This window comes from Protopterus annectens, chromosome 2.part2, assembly GCF_019279795.1.
Source record: "Protopterus annectens isolate FY-2018-M chromosome 2.part2, PAN1.0, whole genome shotgun sequence".
Taxonomy (NCBI): Eukaryota; Metazoa; Chordata; order Ceratodontiformes; family Protopteridae; genus Protopterus; species Protopterus annectens.
The window spans coordinates 523,297,907-523,314,279 of NC_056730.1; the positions used below are offsets into that span (position 1 = coordinate 523,297,907).

General features: G+C 44.0%; 1 protein-coding gene across 2 annotated transcripts in view; it reads left to right on the forward strand.

The window, feature by feature from the left end:
- The window catches only part of METTL9 (methyltransferase like 9), a 492,341-nt gene that overhangs the window by 157,598 nt on the left and 318,370 nt on the right, over positions 1-16,373 (forward strand). For both annotated transcript variants that reach the window (XM_044063992.1, XR_006363847.1), the window contains exon 2: positions 1,565-1,637. The gene's annotated coding sequence lies outside the window, so the exon portion shown is untranslated. The remainder of the gene's footprint in view (positions 1-1,564; positions 1,638-16,373) is intronic.

A 16,373-nucleotide genomic window follows, 5' to 3' on the forward strand; every position in this document is an offset into this window, starting at 1 on the left:
GACCTTAACTTTGTACTGGAAAAGCTCACAATTCCCCCTTTTTGAACCTGCTGCTTCAGCAGAGTTAAAATTCCTCTCTTGGAAAACCACCTTGCTTTTAGCCATAACTTCAGCAAGAAGAGTCTGAGTTACAGGCACTAATGGCTGTGGGAACCCTTCATTATTTTCCATGCTGACAGGGTTTCCCTCCGATCTAACCTGTCCTTTTATGCCTAAGGTGGTGTCCAGTGTGGCTTTGAACCAATCCATCCATTTACCAACCTTCTTCCCTAATCCTCAGAATAAAGGGGAAAGGATCCTGCACTCCATGGACGTGCACAGAAGCTCAGGTTCTACCTTGACAGGACTAAACCTTTAGTCAGCTTTGCTGCAGGGGCAGAGGGCAAGGCCATTTCAAAGCAAACCATTTTCCAAATGGATAGCACACTGCATCCATTTCTGCTACAAGCACCATGGACAACCTACTCCACAGGGGATCAGAACAAATTCCACTAGGGCTACTTCCACCTCTACAGCATTTCTCAGGGGAGTCCCTACCAGGGACATTCTGGAAGCTGCAACCTGGAGTTCTGTACACACCTTCACCAAGCATTACCACTTACCTGTTTTTTTTCTAAGTCCAGAACTGGATTTGCTACAGCAGCCTTACAAGGCCTGCTAGCCAGCCCTAACACTTCTTGACTGCCTCCACCCTTCCCCAGCTTTGGGAATCAACCCAAGTCTGATGACTGCAACAGTGAAATACGAAGAACGTAGTACAGTTGTGTACACTTACCATAAATGTAGATGTTCGAGTGTATTCACTGTTGCAGTCCTGGTTTCCCTCCCTCCAGCCCCCTGGTTTTCTCTATCCTTCTGCCTATCCTCTCTATGGCCATCTTTTATGGCAGGGGTATTTACTTTTTACTGGTGGTGTTCCACACCATATAGCTTCCTATTTGGGGGGCTCCTGACATTTGGGGCAAGAAAAACTGATGTAATGGCTTCGGCAGCCTGTTTTATACCCCTGACGACCTGACGACATAGCATCCGACTCAGAAATCCCAAGACTCTGGCATTCGGCCTCACTTGAGGGCTACCTGCAGGCAGATAACCCAAGTGTGGTGACTGCAACAGTGAATACACTCTTAACATCTACATTCATCGTAAGTGTACACAACTGTACTTTCTACAATTTGGAAGTGGCATCCACACAATGGCACCTCATGTTTTTAAGGGGGGACTGCGGCTTACATGTGTTATTTGTAGTTCAGACAACCGTTGATTTTAGTCTATGGTTTTGCTGCATGGATTTTTTGCCTGAAGTGCTGAGGGGTGTTAGTCTGTCACAGCGGGTAAGAAGGGAAAGAGCTGTGATAAATAATTGGTGCAATATGGTTTTAAAAAAAAATCTAGTTCATAATTTGATGATTGCATGGTGAAATAATCTGCTTATGTGAAGAATTTCTGTATTAGAAGTAAATATTTTGACTTGTGGCTCACACTTGTGGCTCAGACTCTAAAAGACGTACAAGTTTTGTGTTTACAAGGTTATTGACATTGTTTGTTCCCTCCCCCCTTCTAGGCATTACTGGGATCTTTAGATCAGAGCTCAGATGCAGGGTGCAAAATCTTGAAAACTGTTTCTGGAACTTAAGGTAATGCATCTTTAAATATACCATCGTTGTAGTTGTGGCATGTTAGTTGTGGCTTGAATGTTACAAGAAATTAATGGCCATCTTTACATGGTGTCATGGATGTATGTGCATGCACAAGAGACAGTGGGAGTTTGAGCCATTGGCTGTCCTATAGAAACTTTTTAACGCCCAAAAAACTTAATATGGTTTGATTACTTTTATATAAACCTTAAGTTCACATTTATAAACATCAACATGTGTAACAATATATGTGATGTATAATCTAATAGTCAATTTCTCACGCAGTGTTCCTGACAAGAGTACTTTGAAGGGAATTTTTGAAGTCTGGCAACTCATTACACTCCCAAAATATGTTCCCAGTTATCACTTTCTTTCCCATCATAACTCCAATACCGGAGTAAAAAAAATTTGGGAGTCTGCTTGGGGTATATAAGTATTTATGCGAACACTTCCAAACAAAAATTTTTAATCTTTCAGGTCCTTCAACCTTATTTGGTTCAGGGGCCACTTAACCATACTTGGCAGGGTTTGTGGATCCACATTGCCATGTCCAGCATCTGTCCATTCAGATGTATGTTGCAGGATATAGTAAGGGCCATACAGAATGCTTTGATAGGCCAGATTATGGCCTTAGGGGCCACCTGTTGGATGCCTGTAGACTTTTTTGCATATTTGGGAGCCATACGCATGTCCTCCCATTGTTTGTGAATTACATATCGAATCGCCTCCCAATGTTTTTTCTGACTTCTGATTTATTGTATGATAACTATAGGAATCATTCTATATGCCTTGCTTAATTAGCCCTTTTTAGAAGCTTCTGTCCTGTACTCAAAACTCAACCAGTACAGGTCTTTCATGTAGGATTCCCCTAGCCCTTTCTTTGTCTATATTCTGACATTGGTCCTTGATGGGGAAAGCAGTTTCTAGACTGCAGTCCAAATATGATCTTCGTGTTTCACTGCTGCAGTCATCACATTTGGGTTATCCCTGCCAAGGGTAGCCCTCAGTCGGCCCGAATACCAGAGGCTTATTATTTCTGCGTCGGTTTCTGTCGCTCCAAAACTGACGTCAGATCGTCAGTAGTATAAAATGTGGTAGCCGATGCCATTACTTCAGTCTTTCTTGCCGAGGAGCCCAAAGCAGAAGCAGTTCGCACGAGTGCCAGTCGGCCGCTACCTGAGTTTCCGTTTTCCTAATTGGAGTTGAAGTCTTCTAAAGCGAAGTACCCCATTGGGAATCCTTTTTTCTTGCTCTAACTGATATCAGAATAACAATTGTCTCGCCTGTGGAAAGCAAATACCACACAGAGACTTTCATTCTTACTGCGTCACTTGCTTGGGCCCAGACCACAATGTCCCCTGCTGTCGCTTTTGTGCTTTGTTCAACGCCAGAACTATACGTCGTCGGGCCCTTATTGTAGCTAGATATTTTCGCTGTCAGTCTTCTAATTCCGATATGGCTTCTGTAAGCCATCTTACAGTAGATCTTCTGAAAAAACGTAAGGATAAAGACAGACCGCACAGGTCCAAACCTACCAACTGTGCTTCTTTTAAGCTAGTCATCAGTTCTCCAGTCCTCAGTGAGGCACTTTTGCAGCCCCTGATGCCTGCTTTTGTGGATTCGCAGGCCGCTACAGAGACCCTTTCGGAGTACGGTATGCCGTGAGACTCCATCGACTAAGGATCCTGCAGAAGTTTCTAGCTTGGATGGGTCTGGAGCCACTGAGCAGGCACTGGCTTCTGCAGAAGTACTTCGTACTGCGATTTTTCGGCACAGACTGACGACGCCTATCATTCTTTCGAAAACTGTCGAGTTTCTAAGGCCCAGGGTACGAACCACACCCAAGAAACCGACCCAATCTTGGGCACCCGCTTCCTTGCCTCAGTCTCAAATGCTTAAAATGGCACAAGACCTTTAATAATGCTTATCAGGGGAAGCCAACCCCCTCCCAAAGGAGAGATTTGTCCCCAGTAGTTTTATCTGAACAGGAGTCCGATGACTCTCATGCATCTGAATATGAAGACGTGCAATCCCTCTCTGCTTATGAGGATTCTGATGCAGAGGAATCCATTCCTTCAGCCTCTCCACCCGAGGACTTTTTCCTTTGGGGAAATCCTACATACTTTAAGGCAACATTTCCAATGGGAATGTCAGGACTACCCTTAGTCTAAGAAGAGACTCGGGGAATTCTTAGATCTTCCACAGCACAGACCTCTGGCCATTCCTCCTGTCCTGGATGTTGTGGATGATTTTATGGAATCTAATTTGACTCCTGACACACTCCCTCCTGCTCCCAGGAAACCTGACAGGTGCTATAGAGTCCCTGATTCTCTCAAATTTCTTTTCAAAAATCCTACTGTTGACCCTGAGGTTATCTCTCAAGGGCCTAAAGGAATTAAAGCAACTTCTGCCAAGAATACCACCCCCTCAGACAGGGATTCCCCGAGCATTAGACAGATGGGGAAAAGAAGTATACACCTCTGCTACTCTCACTGTTAGAGCACTAAATTGTCAGTTCCATATGCTAAAATTTCAGCAACATACCATGGAACTCCTCAAACAAAAAATGTCAACTTTTCCTGTTTGTGCAGAAAATAAAGAATTACAAGAGTTGATGCATTCTGCAAGTCAAGTAACTAAGCACACCTTACAATGTGGTTTTGACACCCTAGAAGCATCTTGCAGGCCAGCAGTCATTGTTTAAGTACTTAGAAGGCATGCTTGGCTTAAGTAACAGCCCTTGCCACACCATGTCAAATCCAAATTATTGGATGCACCCTTGCACAAAGACATCTTATATGGCACCAAGGCAGAGGAGGTCTTAAAAAATGATGGAAGAAAAAACTAAGTCTATGTGGACAGTTAAGGACTTCCTGCAGGTCCAGCCACCCAGGTCAAGTAGGCATTGCCCCTCCAAGCACTGGTCCTTTCCTGCCCCCTCCAGGTCAGCTCAGCCCAGACCCAGGGAAACAGGCCCCCCAGACAGCAGCCCCAGGAAATGCAGAGATCTAAGCAATGGAGTTCCTCCTCTTCAGTCCAGGAAGTGCTAAGCCGCCCCCCCCCCCCCCGTGGTAAGAACTCACAATAACTTTCCACTTCCATCCCCTCCCTCTGCCCACCTGCACTTGCCCCTAGGAGGAAAACTCTCTTTCGACGCAAGCACCTGGGCCACCATTACCAACGACTGCTGGGTCCTCAACATAGTGTCCCAGGGATACAAATTTGATTTCCACACACTACAAACCCTAAAAGGGTTCCCAGATATCCCCCCAAATCAGTGGGCAGAGGTCAGAAAGCAATTCTTTTCTCTGCTCTCTATGAGGGCAATAGAGCACGTTCCTGCAGAACAGATAGGCCAAGGTTTCTATTCCAGACTCTTCCTGGTACCCAGAAAAGAGGGCACATGGCACCCCGTCCTCGATCTAACTATTCTAAACACATTTCTGTTCATACCAAAGTTCAAAATGCTCACCCTCCAACTACTACCTATGCTGTCCAAGGATGGTTGGTTAGCCATCCTAGACCTAAAAGAGGCCTACCTACACACAAGGAATCATGCAGGAAATGTCTACGTTTCCGAGCAGGATCAGTGCACTTTCAGTTGTCTGCGTTTCCCTTTGGCTTATCCGCAGCTCCCAGAGTTTTCACAAAATGTCTGGCTCCCACCATTGCTTTTTGCAGGCAAAGAAATATTCAGATTTACCCGTACTTGGATGACTGCCTAATTCAGGCAGTCAGGAAAAGCTGCTGAAACACCTGGCCTTTGTAAAGGACCTTCTGACCTCCCTGGGGATACTGTTAATGAAAAGAAATCCAAACTAGTACCCACCCAAAAAATTATATTCCTGGGAGCAAGCCTGTACACAGCATCCCAGAAGGCATTCCTTACACCAGAAAAGCAAACTTACCTGACAGCCACCAGACCCCAGAATCCTGCAAGCTCTGGGGTTCATAGCTTCTTGCATTCTACTCATTCCATATGCCAGACTGCATATGAGGAAACTACAGTGGTACCTAAAAAGCCTTTGGTGTCAATTGGAAACTTGTACCAATGATACCTTGTTTAAGGAAAGTTTTTATTTGGTGGGCAGCAGCATGCTACCACAATAAGGGACTACCCTTCTCACAACCCAACGCCACCCAGACCCTCACCACAGATGCATCAGACTATGCCTGGGGTGCACACCTGGATGGCAGGTGCATACAGGGCCAGTGGAGCACAGCTTTCAGACCCCTACTCTCTCCGGGGGCTCTACTGATCAAAACAGACACCACTGTGAATGTGGTATATCAACAAGCAGGGAGGGACTCGCTCATACCCTCTGTGCAGGCTCACCATGACCCTTTGGCACACTGCCTCAGCCATGTTATCTACATCTGTTAGCCCAATTCCTGCCAGGCTCTCTAAACTCTCTGGCAGACACCTTAAACAGAAACCTTCTGGACCCACACAAGTGGCAGCTAGACCAAAGAACCTTCACCCTTGTAACTCAGAAATGGGGCACCCCGAAGGTAGGCATCTTTGCTTCCCACACCAACCATCAGCTCAGCAAGTTCTGCGCCAGGGAACCTCACTGCAAGGCCTGGAAAGTGGATGCTCTATCCTTCCAGTGGAACAACCTCTTGGTCTATGCATTTCCCCCACTACCACTCATTACAAGGGTACTGCTCAAAATAAGGGAGGAAAAACTGAGGACAATCCTGATTGCCCCAGGCTGGCCATGCCAGCACTGGTACCCAGTGCTGCGCAGCATGTCCTCTCTGCCACCATGGCATCTCCCTCAGATCCCAACACTCCTGATCCAGAGGGAAGGGGAATTCATGCATCCCCAATTGCAGACCCGCAGTCTAACCTATTCCCTGACCACTGCGCAAGCTGCCAATCTCTGCAGATAAGTTCTAGATGTTATATGTCAGGCCAAACGCCCTAGCACTAGACTGTCTTAATGTTGACAAATGGAAAAGGTTTTGCACCTGGATCCAGGCTAAGGGAGCTGGGACAGAACAGCCCTCCTTACCTCTCATCCCGGATTACCTTGCTGACCTACTACACAAGGGTCTATCCTTTTCTTCCATGTCTGCTCATTTCAGCACAGAGCCACCTCTTTTCTTAAACCCTCTCAAACAGTTCCCAAGAGTGATTTAACAACTTGAGGCCACAGAGAAGAGCACCTACCCCAGCTTGGGACCTAAACTTTGTGTTGGAAAAGCTCACATTGTTGCTCTTTGAAACAGCAGTTTCAGCAGAATTAGTTTCTCTCATGGAAGACAGCCTTGCTTCTGGCCATCACTTCAGCAAGAAGAGTATCCGAGCTACAAGCACTCATGGTTGTAGAGCCCTTCATTTTCCATGCTGACAGGGTCTCCCTCAGGTCTAACCCATGCTTCATGCCAAACGTGGCGTCCAGTGTGGCTCTCCACCAATCCATTAATTTACCCACCTTTTTCCCTAAACCACAAAACGAGGGAGAAAGGATACTGCACTCTCTAGATGTACACAGACAGCTCAGATTCAGGACTAAGTCCTTTAGGAAGACTGATCAATTGTTAGTCAGCTTTGCTGCAGGAGCAGAAGGCAAAGCCATATCCAAACAAACCATTTCCAAATGGATAGCACACTGCATTCATTTTTGCTACAAGCAACACGGGAAACCTCCCTCCAAGGGAGTCGGGACACATTCTACCAGAGCAACCTCCACCTCTGCAACTTTCCTCAGTGGGGTCCCCACCAGGGACATCCTGGAGGCTGCAACATAGACATTTGTCCATACCTTCACCAAGCATTACCATCTGCCTATCTTCTCCAAATCCAGGGCAGGCTTTGCCACTGCAGTCTTGCAGGGCATCCTAGCCATCCCCCAGTCTTCTTGACTGGCTCCAACTTTTCTTCAGCTTTGGGAATCAACCCAAATGTGATGACTGCAACAGTGAAACACGAAGAACCTAGTACAGTTATCTATGCTTACCATAAATGTAGACCTTGGGAGTGTTTTTATCATTGCAGTCCTGGATGTTCTTCGTGTTTCACTGTTGCAGTCATCACATTTGGGTTATCTGCTTGCAGTAGCCCTCAGTCGTCATGATTTGAGTCTTGGGTCCTGTGTCCGTTGCTGTCTCATCTTCCGTGATGTCGGGGAAGTCAGGGGTATAAAGCATATACGCCATTACATCAGTCTTTCTTGCAGTGCGGACCCAAAGCCAAAGCAGTTTGCAAGTGCCGGTCGGCCGACTCCTGAAATTTTTGTTTTCAAGTTTCAGAACCGAAGTCTTCAACTAAAGCTAAGTGTCCCGTTCGGGAAACTTTCTTGCTCTAAACCGATATCAGTAAAAGTCAATAATTGTATTTCTTGTAGAAAGCAAATACCCCATAAAGATTTTCATTCGTACTGTATTCCTTGCCTAGGCCCCGACCACGACGTACCTCGCTGTCTGTTAAGCAACGAACCATTCGTCGTCGGTATATTTACTCTTCTAAATATTTTGGTACTCTGTTCAGTTATTCAGATATGTCTTTGGTAAGCCATCCAACTACCGACATTCTGAAAAAACGCAAAGATAAAGACCGAGACAGGCTGCCTAGGTCCAAAGCTGCCGACAACGCTTCTCCTAAGCCAGTCAACAGTTCGCCGGTACTCTGTGAGGTGCTTTCGCAGCCCCTGATACCTGCTACTTCAGATTCACAGGCCTCTACGGAGACCCATTCAGAGTCATGCCACGAGATGCTTCAACTGTGGCATCTGTGGATGTCTCTACCTTGGATGGGTCCGGAGCCGCTCTGCAGGCACCAGCTTCTGAGGGTGTATTCAGGCCTACTGGCTTGCATATTAGACCAACGCCATCTTCTTCAAGGCCTAAAACTTGAACCATGCCTAGAAAACAGACACCCAGACCGCATGGTCAGGCCTCTATGCCTAAAAACACAAATGAGAATAGCTGAAGACCTTATTACTTTAATCAGGGGAAGCCAACCTTCCCCTCTAGAGACCTAGGACTGAATTTGCTTATGATTTTCTGACCAGGATTCTGAAATTTGTTTCCTCTGACCACCCTTATCTACCTATGAGGATTCTGATGCAGAGGACTCTATTCCCTCTGCTTCCCCCCAGAGGATTTCTCTTTTGGTGAAACCTTGCATACCCTTAAGCATTTTCGCTGGGAAAGGCAGGATTACTCTGATTCTAAAAAGAGGCTTAGGGATTTCTTACTCCTGCCCCAGCATACGGCTTTAGCTATCCCTCCTGTACTAGACATTGTTGATGATGCCTCTTTGAAATCTAGCTTGGCCCCTGACTCTCTACCTCCTGCTCCCAGAAAACCTGATAGATATTACAGGGTTCCTGACTCTCAAGTTCCTTTTTAAAAATCCTACTGCGGATGCTGAGACCATTTCACAGGGACCCAAGGGCATTAAGGCTACTACTGCCAAAAATCCTACCCCCTCTGTTAGAGACTCCAAGGCACTGGATAGATGGAGTAAGAAGGTATACAGTTTTTCAACCTTGGCCATTAGGGCCTTAAACTGCCAGTTTCATATGTTAAAGTATCAGCATATTATTGGCTTGCTTAAACAGAAAATTATGTTGATTCCTGACTGTGCTGAAAATAAGGATTTACAAGATTTAATGCATTCTGCTGAACAGGTTGGAAAACATACTTTGCAATGTGGTTTTGATTCACTAGAGGCATCTTGCAGGGCTGCTGTCACTGGGTCTGTATTTAGAAGGCATGCTTGGCTTAAGGAGCAATCTTTGCCAGATTTGTTAAAGCTAAATTGTTGGATGCTTCCTTAAATCAGGACCACCTGTTTGGCAACAAAGCAGTAGTTCTTAAAAGGTGGAGGAAAAAGCGAAATCTATGAAAACTGTTAAGATTTCCTACAAGTAAAGCCTCCAAGATTTAGTAGGCATTGGCCCTCTAAGAATTGGTCCTTTCCTGCCTCTTCCAGGCCTTCAGTCCAAACCCAGAACCAACAGAATACCCAGGCTTCAGTCCCAGGGTATGCACAGGACTAAGCAGTGGGGGGCTCCCAACTTCCAAATCGGGGAGTAGTAAGACTCCCCCTATGGTAAACTGTCTCAGTGACTTAACTTCCAAGGACTTTTCAACTGACTGCTCCTTTAGGGGGAAAGATTGCTCTGCAGGCAAAAAACTGAACTCATTACCCAGGACAAATGGGTTTTAAATGGTTTCCCAAGGATACAGATTTCACACGTTACCAACCCCAAACGGTTGGCTAGACCTACCCCCAAATCAGTGGGCAGAGGCTCAAAAGTAAGTACTCTCTCTCTTAAGCATAAAGGCTATTCAGACTGTACCAGAAGAGGAAAAGGGACAATGTTTCTACTCAAGACTTTTCCTGGTACCCAGAAAAGACAACTCATGGTGTTCTATCCTGGACCTTTCTATCTTAAACACCTTTTTTGTGATTCCAAAATTCAAGATGCTAACTCTTCACCAGTTGCTTCCTATGCTAGGCAAAGATGCCTGGTTGGCAACACTGGATTTAAAGGAAGCCTACCTGCACATCCCAATCGTGGAATATTGCAGAAGATGCCTACGCTTCAAAACAGGCTACATGCACCATCAGATGTTCTTCATGTTTCACTGTTGCAGTCATTATACTTGGGTTATCTGCCAGCAGGTTAACCCAAGTGTAATGACTGCAACAGTGAATACACTCTAACATCTACATTTATGGTAAGTGTACACAACTGTACTTTCTCTGCATTGCCCTTTGGCTTATCTACTTTGCCCAGGGTATTCACAAAGTGCCTAGCTCCAGTCCTTGCATTTTGCAGGCAAAGAAATATTCAATTATACCCATACCTGGACGATTGTCTAATTCAGGCAGAAAGCCAGGGCATACATTTGAACCATCTGACATATGTGCAGAAGGTGCTAACTTGTCTGGGGTACACCATAAATGAAAAGACATCACAACTGGTACCCTGTCAACAAATTATATTCCTGGGAGCAAACTTGAACACAACTTCCCAGATGGCCTTCCTCACACCAGAGAAACAAGTAATAATGTGACAACTTACTTCAAACTAATGGCCACAAAAACCCTGCTATCTTCAAGGCAAATACTGCAAGCCTTTGGGTTCATGGCCTCCTGCATTCTGCTAATTCCATATGCAAGACTGCATATGAGGAGACTACAATGGTATCTAAAAGCCTATGGTATCAACATTCTCAGGATCTAGAAGCAATGATTCGTATCATACCATTCATATCACATCAGTTTATTGACTTTTTTGTGCTGGTGTCAAGAAATGTGGATGTTCTTTCAATGAGTTCAGTTTAGGCTAGATGTTTGGCCCATAACCTAAATGTTTCTGGTACGTTTCCTGCTGTGATGTAAGGTAAAGCTGTCTGACCACATGTCAGGAGTGGTGTTATGCTCCTGTTACTGTGGTGTACTACATACTGTTTGTACTTTGTATGCAGCCTTGCCATTACAGGTGTGGATGTGATCCAGCATAACTGCTGCTGGTACCATTTTCATCCGTTATGTGCTGAAATTGAATGGCAATCCGTGTGTAGTTGTGTTGTTTCTCCCTTCTTCTGGAAATGGTAGTTACCACAAGCATCCTCACAGACTGGACCTACACAGACAAGACTGGGATTGTTTGATTACGCCCCAGCCTAAAATGCCAACTGCCTGTATTCCAAGAGTTTTAATACCTTTTATTTAATTTTGTGGGGACATGTGGCCGGTATTGGAGACAAACCTACTATTAGGAAACCATATATTAGTAAATGGAAAAACCTACTACTTGGAAACTGTACATTAGTAAATGAAAAAGGTCTTCTGGTTGGTGCCAGAGTAAGAACAAAGACCCTTCCTAAGGCGTGTACATCTGTCCCAACGCTATTTGTAAGTTATCCTCTGGCTTTTTTCCTAGTCTTTCAAAATTAATTTGTTTGCCATTTCATCATGCCTGCTTATGGATCTCATTCTTTCAAAGCATTGCTTTGTCAAGATGTTTTTGAAATGGGTCGCTTGGGATCTTAACTTTTATTTTGGAAATTGATCCATTTGAGTCAGCTTTTTAGGCTGATTAAGATTCTTAAAATACAAGGAGTGCCCGAGTTGCAAGCTTTAGTGGTGGGTTAAACTTTTCTTTTTGAAGTAATCCTTTATGCGTGTAAGTGGTATCAGAATTTACTTTAAGCCAAGCTGTCCATCTTCCACTCTCCAGATTCTACAAATAAGGAGGAAAGGATTATTCATACTGCATGTCCACAGGAATAAAACTTCAGAAATTCTTATCAGTTATATATATTATAAAGATAAACAAACTGGAAAAGGACAACTGTCTGAGGACTATTTCCAAATTATTGTTCTATTCTTTCCTTGCCATCGTAGGAAGTCTACTCTGGGCAGGTCAAAGCTCATTCTTTTAGGGTTTTGGCTTGTCAGTGGCATTTTGGAAAGTTGTGGATCTGTACTGTAGAGGCAGCAACTTTATTCTCTGTACATATAAATGAATAAACAGTGCAACCAAGCTCCACTGGGACCAAATAAAAGGCTTGGAGTTAGGCAATCAGCAGCCAAAAGACCATACTTAGAATGCAGTTGTTTAACAAATAGAATCCACGATGTTAAGGGCTTTAGTCACTAAAGCACTGGGACTTTTTCAGAACAAATTATAACAATTGACACCTTGCTTAAATAGTAATTCTTTCGGCTTTTTCCCGGTTAGGGGTGGCTACAGCGGAACTCCGGTCCGCTAATGATTGGTAGTTTATTTTTACGTGCAGAGTTACCAGCCCTGACGCACAACCTTCAACGAAGGTACGCCCATTCACTCATGTCTCCACGCAGAAGACGCTCTAGCTGAGAATCGAACCGGACAGCGTCTTACTGTGAGGTGACAACGTTACTGCAGCACCACCACCACAGCGCTTGACACCTTATACCCTCCGTAAATCATGTGACGTGTAAAAAAAAAAAAAAATTTCTTAAAGATACAATGGTATAAATACAACAGACCTGCTAAAAGTGTCATATTAAAGAAAAGCATACAGAAATAAACAAAATTGTAACACTTGTGCTCTAGTTTTTAAGTATTGGAACTATAGAGATCTGGTCATTTAGACCAGGTGGCATGTTAGAATTCAATTTTAGTTGTCAAAAAACTTCACATCTTTCTATTTGTAACTCCCACCAACCTCCTCTATAATCTTTTGCTATAATATCCAAAATAGAATTTACACCACCCTACCCAGATTAAGGTGTGCTTGTAAAGGGCATTTTGTTCGCTTTCGTAATTGCATAAAGATGTTCATAAATTCTTTCTTATATTTTTCAGTCTTCCCAACATAGTAACTTTGATATTTGTTACAAACTGCAATGTATACCAAACCTTTAGTTGAAAAATTACCATGTCTAAGATGGATTATAAAGGAAATATTAGGTAACTCTAAAGTGGCGCTTTCTAAAATAAAAGAAAATTGATGACAATTCCCACATTTTGTCGTACCTTTAGGGTTTAACGTAACTAGTGGGGGAGAGCGTGCTCAGAAAGGAACTTCATGTTTCTTCCCATTTTATACACAAAATTGGGATTCTCTCCTAAAATCCCTGCCAAGTCAGTATGGTCTCTAAAGATCGCCCAGTTTTGGGTTTTTTTTGTTTTGTTTTTTTAAATTACATCCTTAGACCCACATTTATAGGGAACAACCATATTGTTAGTAAAAACCTCATTTCTCTCATTTCCTTGAGGAGAGGGGATCTTCTCAAACTCATTTCCCAGCAGTGGTTTATATTTTCTACCCCATCCTTCCAAAATTTCACTGGTCCTACAGATCAAGTCATCGGGGTAACCTCCTTCAAGAAATGTTTGGCAAATTTTACCAAGCTCTACCTTAAAATTAACTTAATCTGAGCACATTCTTGCCACCTGTGCCATTTGTCCTTTTACAGTGTTCCTTTTGATATGATGGGGATGAAAACTCTGATGATCCAGATAACTATTTGAAAATGTGTTTTTTCTAAAAACCTTGGAACCAAAATGGCTATTATCATCCTTAAAACTAATCGATGTAGTTAATACCCTGATCAGAATATGTCCCTGTGAACTTAATGGTGGAATATTGTTTAAGAATTCCATTAAAAACTGATGTCCTCTTGTAAAACCTCAATATTTTGGATATTATACCAAAAAATTAGAGGCAAAGTTTTTTGGCAACTGAAATTGAATTCTAACATGCCACCTGGTTTATATGACCCAGATATCTATAGTTCCAATACTTACTAGAGCACAGGTGTTTATTTCTGAACGGTTTTCATTTTAATGACCCTGTTTAGCAGATCTGTTGTATTTAATACCATTTAACTTTTAGATTTTTATTTTAATGTCACATGATTTGCGGAGGGTATTTAAGCAAGGTGTTAATTGTTTTAATTTGTTCTGAAGTCCCATTGCTTTGGGGACGAAAGCTCTCCACATTGCGGATTCTTTGTTAATAAACAGCATTCTAAGCACGTAGTGGAACTTGGTTGCACAGTTTATTCTTTTATTTGTGTTTTCAGAGCATTGGCAACAAACTATTTATTTATTTTCAGTTTGATGACTGGAGAGGTCCACTGGGCTCAAGGAGCTCGTTTTCAGTGGAGACCTGGTGAGAAAAGCTCCACAAAACATAGCAGACATAGTAACAATTGGTAAAAATTATGTAGTAAAACATAAGCACAATAGAATATCAACATAGTATGGTATACAGTGCATATTTATATGTAAATACAATTAGAGGTCAATAATAGAGTCACCATTATACTGAGATTTTAAATCATCTGAGAATGCTGTGAAAGAAACATTTGTAAGAAAACAGTAAATATGATTGAACTCCTATTGGGTAAGGTGGAAGGTAGTTTATGTATATGTATGTATTCATGTATTAGGCAGGATTAGGTAGGTAGAGTGCAAGTGCATTTCCTGATATTGGAGAGGTAGGAATGGAGCTGGGTTTTGAAGTGATCAAAGTTTTGAGAACTTCTTAGAGAGGGAGGAAGAGAGTTCCATTTTTGGCTAAGGAAAATAATAGGAGAACTGACCAGAGGGACGGTTTGGTTTGTATACAGAAATGAGATTTTGGTGAGCAGATCTTGGAGGTCTGTGAGGGGCATACAGTGGTAAGATGATGTTCATCGTGCATACAGCTGCAGTCATAACGGGCTCTCCTGCCGTCAGGCGGGTTCTCGGTCGGCCGAATTCCAAAGTCTAGGTCCAGCGTCAGTTGTCGTCGCTTCTTCCCAGACGTCAGTGCGACAGGTGTATAAAAGAACCAGCAGATGCCATTTTCAAGTCTTTCTTGCCACGCGGTGCCTGTAGCAGAAGCAGTTCGCAAGTGCCGGTCGGCCAGCTCCTGAAATTATGAAAATTTTGCAACCGAAGTCTTCTTGAAAGCTAAGTACCCCGTTGGGGAAACTTTTCTTGCCTCAGACCGATGTCAGACAAAGTTAATAACTGTATTTCATGTGGGAAGCAAATACCGCATAAAGATATTCATTCCCTCTGCATTCCTTGTTTAGGCCCAGACCACGACGTCTCGGCCTGTCGTTTTTGTGCTACATTCCACAAACGCACCATTAAGCGTCGGGCGGAGTTCGCCCAGCACTATTTTGGCAAAAAATTTAACTACATTTTGTCGTCTGATACTCAAGACTCCAGTTTTGACTAAAAGACGCAAAGATAAGGACCGACTCACGAGGTCCACGGCCTCTACCGACACCACGCCAAAACAGACTACAGGTGGTCCGGTTCTCAGCGAGGCGCCTACGCAGCCCCTGCCTACCGACGACACTTCATTGGCGGTGTCTACTGTGCCCGAGGTTGCAGGCTCTTCGGCCCACACCCCGACTACAGATACCGCAGCCACTCTAGGCGGTGAAACTCAGAATTTAGACAGGTCTGCCTCCTCTCAAGGTGTCTTCAGGCCTTCCTCTTCTTTTTCCATCAAGGCTTTCACTAAGTCTAAAGCAGCCATGTATTCTAAGAGACAAGCTACACAGGGCCCTTCTCCAGGCCCCATGCCTAAAAAGCAGATGCTTAAAATGGCTGAAGATTTAATTACTCTTATCAGGGGTTCTCAACCCCCCCCCCCCCTGGACAAAAGGCCCAGAGTGGAGGAAGAATCCCCCTCCTCTGACCAGGCCTCCATTATTTCAGACCACTCTGAACAGGAACATTCATACTCCCCTTTTGAAGATTCTGATGCAGGAGGAGTCCATTCCCTCTGCACCCCCCCCCCCCCTGAGGATTACTCTTTTGGGGAAACCTTGCATACCTTGAGGGAACACTTCCACTGGGAAGGCCAAGAGTACTCTGACTCCAAGAAAAGGCTTAGGGATTTTTGCTCCCTCAGCACAGGCCTCTGGCTATACCTCCTGTCTTAGACATACTAGATGATGTGTATTCGGAGGCCTGCCTTAACTCAGACTCTCTAACTCCAGCCCCAGTCAAGCCTGATGGGTACTACCGGGTTCCTGACTCACACCAATTCTTATACAAAAGCCATGCGGCTGACCCAGAAACTATCTCACAGGGCCCCAAGGGAATTAAGGCCTCCACTGCTAAAAATCCATTACCTTCAGAGAGATTCCAGAGCTTTAGAAAGGTGGGGGAAAAAGGTATACACCTCGACCACCTTAACCATGAGGGCATTAAACTGCCAGTTCCATATGTTAAAGTACCAACAGTTTCTGTTATCACAGTTGAGAAGCAAAAT